Source organism: Cupressus sempervirens, chromosome 3 (genome assembly GCF_028749045.1).
Source record: "Cupressus sempervirens isolate cs-2001-9-10 chromosome 3, ASM2874904v1, whole genome shotgun sequence".
NCBI classification, from domain to species: Eukaryota; Viridiplantae; Streptophyta; class Pinopsida; order Cupressales; family Cupressaceae; genus Cupressus; species Cupressus sempervirens.
Window position 1 is genome coordinate 1,081,785,280 of NC_143120.1, and position 9,420 is coordinate 1,081,794,699.

General features: G+C 34.2%; 1 pseudogene; it reads left to right on the plus strand.

Moving 5' to 3' along the window:
• Positions 1–1,210: 1,210 nt before the first annotated feature.
• LOC149570518 (uncharacterized) lies at positions 1,211–4,062 on the plus strand (annotated as a pseudogene).
• The last annotated feature ends 5,358 nt before the right edge of the window (positions 4,063–9,420 follow it).

Here is a 9,420-nt window from a genome sequence, read left to right on the forward strand (position 1 = left end):
GATGCACAAATCTTAGCTTTTTCAGCTAGTTATGGGTATTTGTAAGGGTAATTAAAAATGTCACATTCATCACTTGTAGTGGTGCATTGACCGGCTGGATTTGGGGCATCATAGAAGTTCAATTCATTGACTTTATTTTAATGTTCTCCACAAGCAATTTAGTGTGCCTATTTAACAATTTTCTCCTATACTTCTTTCCTTCTCTTATGTGGCCTTATCTCACCAAGCTTTTCTTCTTAGCTTTTGCATTGATCTGTGTCTTATCAATACATCTGTATTTTATTGATGGAAACTTATGGCTTAGAATTAGTGTTTTGTGTTTTAGTGAGGAGATAATGGAAAATGTAGAAGTATCCTTTTGAATGGAAATGTTGAAAATATGCTTTGCATATATAAAGCTAAGCTAGTCTTGATACCAAGGATGTCTATGAGATAAGGTAATATCTTCCAAAACTCATAACACGTTTGTACATGATCCATAAATAAGCATTACAACAAGTGAACAATAAGGTAAAGGCCATGTGAGATAAATGTACATTTAATATATAGTAATTATTCTATTACAATTTGAAATGATTAGAACTCTTGAGTAGTAGTATATGAAATACTATACATCTCTAATGTAGTTTGTCTAGCATTTAGGAAAAACACTGGCATCATAGAATATCATTTCTTTAATATTTTGAGAGTTAAAAACTATGGTGAACTACTTATATATTTTTAATATTTCAGAAGTGTCATATAAATGTGGAACCAATTTTTGTTGTGTCTTATAAATGTGGAACCACGTTACAGTGCAAGTTTGGTATATCCCTACCTTACCTTCACCCATTCTGTTAATAGATTTTGACTGCAGTGAAAACAAAACCTTCCATAATTATTAATTATAAGTCAAGTAATATGTTGAATCATAACAATTCTGGGATTTATATACATAAGTTGTCTATTTTTATCTTTCAAATGTGCTTTACCTGCTGCAGTTATTTCTATAAATTATATTTTTTTGAATGTAATTTTTTGACATCTGTGTTAAAACTTAATCTTGTTTGGCATCCTCTTGGGTGATGGAGTTAAACAATCACAATATAGGAGTTATAAACTAGTATAGGAGTAGTTATGCATATAATTTCATACATTTGCACTGTAACTTTCAGAAATGTGGAAGCACAACACTACAATCACAATACCAAATCCAACTCCATAACTTAATATGTCAATTTCAACAGCATTTATCAAAGATGAGATAATTTCTCTATTAGATTTCAAGGGTGGCCTTTATCTTTCCTCAGGTCAGTTATCCTCTTGGTGTAGATTGAATTGTTGCAAGTGGGAGGGCGGTGGCTGTGATTATCATACATCGCATGTGATTACCCTTGATCTAAGCAATCAGTTGAGTGGTGAAATTCATCCATCGTTGTTTGATCTGCATCACCTACAACACTTGGATTTTAGCTGGAATTACTTTCAAGGTATTTCTATTCCTCCACAGTTCTCAAAACTGCAGAGGCTTTCATTTCTTAGCTTGTCAAATGTTGGATTTGGTGGTGAGGTTCCTCTAGTGTTGGGAAATATGTCAAGCTTGCATCATCTGGATCTTTCATATAATTAGGAATTTAAGGGTGGTAAGTTTGATATATGGACCAGAGGTCTAAGAAGCCTTGAATTCTTGGGAATGAATAAAGTGAACCTGACAATGGGCTCGGAGCGCTGGCGTGAGGCCCTCAGCGATCTTCACAATCTCACCCAGATTCAACTATCTAGTTGTGGGTTGTCGGGTCAGATTCCAGATCTATCAAATCTGACCTCTTTGTCCCATTTGCATTTATCATGGAATTCATTCCTGTCCGAACTACCCTCTTGGATTGAGAATGCATCTTCATTGGTTTCACTTGATCTTAGCTATAGTAATCTAAATGGCTTCATCCCTTCCAATTTCATGCCCCGTTCGAAATTAAGAAATCTTGACCTTAGTGGTAATAATGACTTGAAGGGAAACCTTTCTTTCATTTTAGGCCATTCCAACTCACTTGTTGCTCTATCTCTTTCTGGCTGCAATTTAAGTGGAGAGTTTCCCCACTCTACTGCAAACTATTCAAAACTTGAGACCATGGATCTGTCCCGTAATAATTTGGAGGGAACTATGTCGTCCTCTTTTGACAACCTTTTATCCCTTGCACATCTAGACCTCAGTAACAACCAGCTGTCAGGAAGAATCCCAGACTCCAATTCAAAGCTGGAAAGTTTAAGAGTATTGTTACTTAGCCATAATCATCTAACTGGCCAGATTCCACCCTCTCTATGTGAGCTTTCAACATTAAGTAAGCTGCATCTGGGTGATAACCAGCTATCAGGAATAATTCCAAATTCTCTTTTGAAGATGGCCAGTTTAAAAGTGTTGGTGCTTGCTTCCAACAGATTAAGAGGCAACATTTCATTTCAAATGCTCAAAAATCTGTCTCACTTACAAGGATTGGACCTTTCTAAAAATCAGTTATCTATTACTATATCTGCAAGTTGGATTCCATAGTTTGACCATTTGGAGTACTTGGCATTGAGGTCTTGCAATATAGAAGGTGCTTTCCCTGCATTTTTGTCCCAACAATATCAATTGAAGGAACTAGATCTTTCAAGTAACAACATTGTGGGAAATATTCCTTCATGTTTGTGGGATCTTCCTAATCTTGATATGCTCATTCTTTCAGATAACAATCTAGAAGGTTCTCTACCTTGGCAGATATCCCATTGGTTTTTTCTGGTGGATTTGCAAGGGAATAGATTGTATGGAACACTTCCTACTCTGGATTTTGTTTCATTCCTATTAGATCTATCAGATAATATTTTTAATGGCTCAATTCCAAACATTAGATCTCCATCAAATATTTGGGCATCAATCTTTCTATCATTGTCAAGAAATAACCTCTCTGGAGAAATTCCAAGTTCTACTTGCACAAATTCAGATAGAGTGGTTATTTTGGACTTGTCAAATAACAAGCTGATGGGCAAGATCCCTGCAACTATTAGGTTGTGTTCTCAATTAGTGGTTTTAAAATTGGCTCACAATGATTTGGAAGGGGAGATTCCAGAGGAGTTGAGAAATCTCATAGCTCTTCATGCACTAAATCTCAATGGCAATAGATTTCAAGGTAATATTCCTTCGTCCCTTTCAAATTGCATAGGTCTCAAAATATTTGATTTGGAAAATAATAAATTTGACGGTAAAATTCCTGTTTGGATTGAAAAGCTGAAAGATTTAAAAATTTTGAGCTTAACCTCTAATAATTTTGAAGGTAAAATTCCATCCCAACTTATGAGGTTGTAGAATCTCCAAATTCTAGATTTATCGAGTAATTGTTTATCAGAAAGTATCCCTCAAGATCTAAGTAATCTATATGCTATGGTCAATCAATCTCAAATTATTGATGAATGACTTACCTTCTCTTATTTCACTAATTTCCTTATGAATCAAAGTTCAAGGATGAAGTAACAATCTGGAATAAAGGAAGGGTTCAAACATACGAGAAGATAATCTATGCAGACAAGTTCATGGATCTCTCACATAACAACCTCTCAGGCAATATTCCTCCAGCATTAGGAGTCCTCCAAGGTTTAATTTCTCTCAACTTCTCAAATAATCAGCTATGTGGTTCAATTCCTAAATCCTTGGCAAACATGGCTCGTTTAGAGTCTCTAGATCTTTCAAAAAACAAGTTGTCAGGAAAAATTCCTTTCGAATTTTCAAATCTAACCTTCCTTGAAGTATTGAATCTTTCAAACAACATGTTGTCAGGATTAATACCACAGGGAAAACAATTCACAACATTTGAGGCTTCCTCCTTTTTAGGAAACCCCAACCTTCATGGGTTTCCCCTTGAAAATATGACACTGGGTTGTGGTTCAAGTTGCAGAGAGCATCAAGTAGAATGGAATAAGACTACAGTTGGTAGCAACAAAGATATAATGGAGAGTTGATGGTGGGCAGTGGGATTGGGATTAAGTTATGGAGTTGGATTTGGTATTGTGATTGCAGTGTTGTGCTTCCATAGTAGTTATAAACTAGTATAGGAGTAGTTATGCATATAATTTCATACATCTGCACTGTAATTTTATTTTTATGCATGGTTAGAACACTAGCTATAGTTTCTTAGTTTAGGAATTGAAGCATTATATAAACAAGTATGTACAATGTAAATAATATTGACAATTTTTTTGCAATAAAGCTTTATGCAATTGTTGCTTCACTCATGGTGTGAGAATGCTTATATCTATGTCATTTGTTTTTTTTCCACATCTTGCTCAAAACATATAATGCAATCTCATCTATAAAGCATATTAAAAGCTAAGGATTTAAAGTGACTCGTATACAATTCATTTTTTGTCATTTCATTATATGGTTTGAACAAGTGTTGAAAAAAATCAGATTTTTATTATGAATTTTATTTTCACCAATCTATGTTAAACTAATAAGCAAGGTCACTTTCCTAATACATTATGAATTGGATGTTATTCGCAAGGTCAGTTTCCTAATACTCTCTATAGTACTTGCTATTCAATTGAGATAGACACAGCTCATTAGTTTGTTTGTATTCTCTTTGGATTTTGTTAAAGAAGAATGCTAAATGCTATGTGAAAGGTATATTGTAGCAAAGGTATATTTGGTGTTCTTTTTTAAGTGAAAATGTGATTGGAAATTTTGTATATTGTCATATTTCACTTGCAGAAAGGTCAAATTGTAAATAGAGGTGAAGTTGTATGGATTTAAGTTTCTTCTTCATTATTTATAATGCTCTCGATTCCTCCTTTGTAGTTGTAAAATACTTGTTTATTTTCACCTTTCCAGATACCCTTTACCTAGTTCTTCAAGATTCCAAAATATCTTGGACTAACCCCACTCTAGCATGTCCTAACTCCTACTTGGTTCAGAGACCTAACTCCTTTTTATATGTGTCTTCCTCTTACTACTCCATCTGCAGGTTGCAAACAAATCATCCTTCTTCCACCAACGAGTCATTCCATTCAAGAAAGACCATGTCTGACAATATCAACGCACAAAAAAATAGGGAGACAATTGCTAGACTATGGTCTAACTTAAAAAGAAAAGGTGATGGAAAATGTTATTGTCCTTTCAAAATGTGTAAGGGCTTACAAACTCGAAGATATCTAATCGCAGTAACTAGGCAACATGGTCACATTGAAGGGAGAAATGAGTATCGCCCATTGGTATGTATTTTAATAGTTTATAAATTACATAAGACATGATTTGATGATGACATCATGGTCATGGTTAATATAAGGTCATTATTTTCATATAGGTCAACATCCCTGAGTTTCGTGTTATGGACCATGACAATTCGGAGAATGCGGATTTCCAAACAAGGGAACATTGAGGTGTGAATATTGAAGTAGAAGGTAATGATACCATGGAAGAAGACCAGGATGATGAAGATCACGATGATCAAAATAATGATGATGATGATGATGATGACACAAAGCTTGATGTACCTTTACTTGAGAAGGCACACTAGTCCCTATATGAAGGCTCCAAAACAACTCTTCTTGCCGTTGTATTGCTATTGGTAAACTTGAAGGTTATGAATGGTTTATCCAATGTAGCAATGACATGTATGTTAAGGTATGTCATCTTCTTTCATTATTTTACTCATAGTTCCCTTATAATTAACATTGGATTCATGTAGTAATTAATATTCTTTAAATTAAGAAATTATATTTTTGGTCGTAGGTTGATAGGTGAGTATTTTTTACCACCATCAAACATTCTACCTCGCTCGTACCGAGAATTATTTTCCATCATGAAAGATATTGGAATGGAGTATCAAACACTACATGCATGTTTGAACGATCATATTATATATCATAAACAGCATGAATTTACAACACAATGCCCTACTTGTCATATCAGTAGATATCAATCAAATCGACTAACAAAAAAGGTGCCTCGCAAGGTTCTTCGACATTTCCCATTATTCCACGTCTGCAACGATTATTCAAGTGCAATAGCTTGGCACAATTTATGGATTACCATGCATGCAATAGAAGTCAAGATGACATTATGCGAATGCCTGCAGATGGTTTAGCATTTAAGGAAATAGAGGAAAAATGGTCACACTTTAAAGAAGAACCTTGTAATCTCAAGCTTTCATTAGCAACAGATGGTGTCAATCCTTATAGAGAGATGAGATCTACTTACTCGATGTGGCCTGTTTTTGTTATCGACAATTACATACCTCCTTGGTTGTCCATAAAGAGAGAGCACATAATGTTGACACTGATTGTTCTAAGTAATTTTTGATTTAGTGGTCATCTAAATTAATTTATTATTACTAATCCATCAAATGGTCAAAATAATTATGTAATGTTTTTGCTCATTCAACTAGGTAAGTACCAAGTTAAAGATATCAACGTATATATTGAACCCCTTATCGACGAGTTGGTGGTGTTATGGAATGGGGTTACTATGTATGACATTTGTAGACCAATAGGACAAATACAATTTTAATTTCATGCAATGCTTGTATGGACAATACATGATGCCCTTGGGCTAACACATTTTTGTGGTATGTTCTCTTCTTGACACCTCTTTTTTGGTATGTCAAAGTTAATACATTTAATCCAATTATACACGATCTTGTAGGTCTTCAGACAAAAGGTAAATTTGCATGTCTAGTTTGTGGTCCAAAGATGAAATCTCATCATTCAAAATTTTTAAGAAAGCAGGTGTTTGATGAGAATAGACACTTTCTACATAGAAATCATAAGTACCAAATTATCGAAAAACATCTTTTCAATGGTCTAGAAGAGACTACGTCAAAGCCACAGAGAATGACACCTTGCCTATGGAAGTTGGCATACAATAAAATAAATCGTCAAGGTAATGTCATTCCATTTCATGTTTTTTTTTCAAATTTATATTTCGATATTGTGTTTTGTTTACTGATGATGTGATTGATGCTTGTGAAGGTCGTCAAGACATCAATGACCAACTTCTAAAAGGACTAAAAATTTATCCTACGCAATTTACTAGGTTGTCATACTATGAGCAACTCCCAATTGTGCATTTGTTTGATCCTATGCATATTGGAAAGAATGTAGCAGAGACATTATGGAAAATCATGGATGGAAGGCATGACAAAGATCAAATTGTCAAAACTTGTAGTGACATTGAAGAATCCAACCATGAAATGAAAAATGGCATTCGATCAAATAAAAATGGAGACCATATTGATATAAGTGCCCTTAGTTGGTTATTGCTAGAGCAGCAGAGCAATGCTATAAAAGAAGTCATAAAAAAAATATGATTTCCCACAGGATTTACTGCGAACATAAACAATGTCATATCAAATAAAAGTAAATTTGAGCCAGGGTTGAAAACACACGATTGGCATACATTTATTAAGGTAATTCATGTTATTTTTTATTCATTATATATTTATATACCGCATGTAGTTTCAATTGCATTCTTTTATAAAATATTGACAAGATCATTTTGCAAATATTGCAGTATGTTCTACCTCTATCTCTCCCATGCCACTTCACCAACAATGTCAAACAGGTTATATATGATCTTGGAAAATACATGAGGTGGTTGTCATCTAAAGAAATCAATAAAGAAGATATTAAATATTGGAAGAGAAAAATTCCTCTTCTGATGTGTGAAATGCAAAAGTGTCTACCTCCAAGTTTTTTCAATGCACAAGAACACTACCTCATACATCAAGTTGAGGAGATTGAATTGTGTGGACCTATACCAACTAGGTCAATGTGGATGGTTGAGATGCACTTGAAATTTTTGAAAAGCTTGGTTCGATAGAGAGCACATCTCGAGGGTTCTATGGTGGAGGGATATATGGTATACCAGACCATGGTGTACATTAGTGAATATCTTCCTAAGTTTGCAGCAAAGATCCATGTAGATCGTATTTGGGATCCCAACTCAATTAAAAAATTTGAAGGGGAGTACTTGATGGGAAAAGGTAGATCGAGGAAAGTGAGAGGTAAATCTAAGATGTTATTGTAGTTAATTAATTCTTATAAATCTTCAAAATAAGTTATTTTTAATTGGTGTATTTTTTTGAAACAGGTGGTCGAGAGTGGGATGTAATACATTTGTATATTGCAAACAATCTTGATTGGATGATGAAATGGATTGAACAATGTCAAAAAAATGGTTGCTCATTAACATGGGAAGGTGTTGCTTCATTGGTTACAGAAGCTCATTGTAATGGAGATTCCAATGTTATGTCAATGGTAGTTGATCTAGTAAAGGGTCTAAGAGGTGGAGAGGTACGTAGAAATTAATTAATGATCATAACTCACCATATGTTTCATATCAAATCACGATGCAAATAATTTACACACACTTCAAAAATTGCAGGTCAAGCACCACAATGCTATGTACTATCATGGCCACAAATTTCACATAAAAAGGTTGGATGACACAAAGAAAACTTGTGATTCTGGGATAACTACAGTTTTCGAGGTCACCAATATATCATCTAGAAATGACATACATCCTCAACAATATCAAAATCAATACTATGGCATCTTGGATGATATAATTGAGTGTGAATTTAACACCTTCAAAGTAGTTATATTCGTCGTCAAATGGTACAGGTTATGACTAAATCAAAATGATCCAGATAGAATAGTTATTCAACATGATAATAGATTTACAATGATCAATACAAGGTCGTTTGAGCTAGTTGGAGATGAGCCCTATGTTCTTCTAAGCCAATGTGAGAAAGTGTCTTACTCAGAAGTTCCACATAAATAGGGTTGGTCATTTGTTGTTAGACATGATCCAAGAGGAAGGCCGATAAAGTATAATGTTATGGAAGAAGAAGATATTGAAGATGATGAAGATCAAGATGATGGTGATGATGATGATGGTGATGGTGATGATGATGATGATGATGATGATGGTGATGATGATGATGATGGCAATGGTGATGATGGCGATGATGATGGTGATGATGGTGATGATGATGATGATGATGATGATGATGATGATGATGATGATGATGATGATGTTGATAATCAATGACTACAAACGTCGTCACCCCTTCTGTTGATGATCTTGCATTCCATATATAAGGTAAATTTGTTCATGTTTATGATGTTGCATATTATTCATGTTGTCTTCTAAGTTATTTGTAGCATACACGTATCATGTAATTTTTAGCTAACTTAAGATAAATGATTAACATATGCAGAAAATTTGATTAGATATCTATTGTGTTCATTTCTAATGATTACAACATATGTTATTTATAGTTACCAATGTTTATGTTGTGTCTAATTATGACCCTTTTTGCAAACAGTCAATTGACTACAGGTACATCATCACCCCTTCTATTGACGATCTTGCATTCCAGATATAAGGGAAATTTGTTCATGTTTGCGATG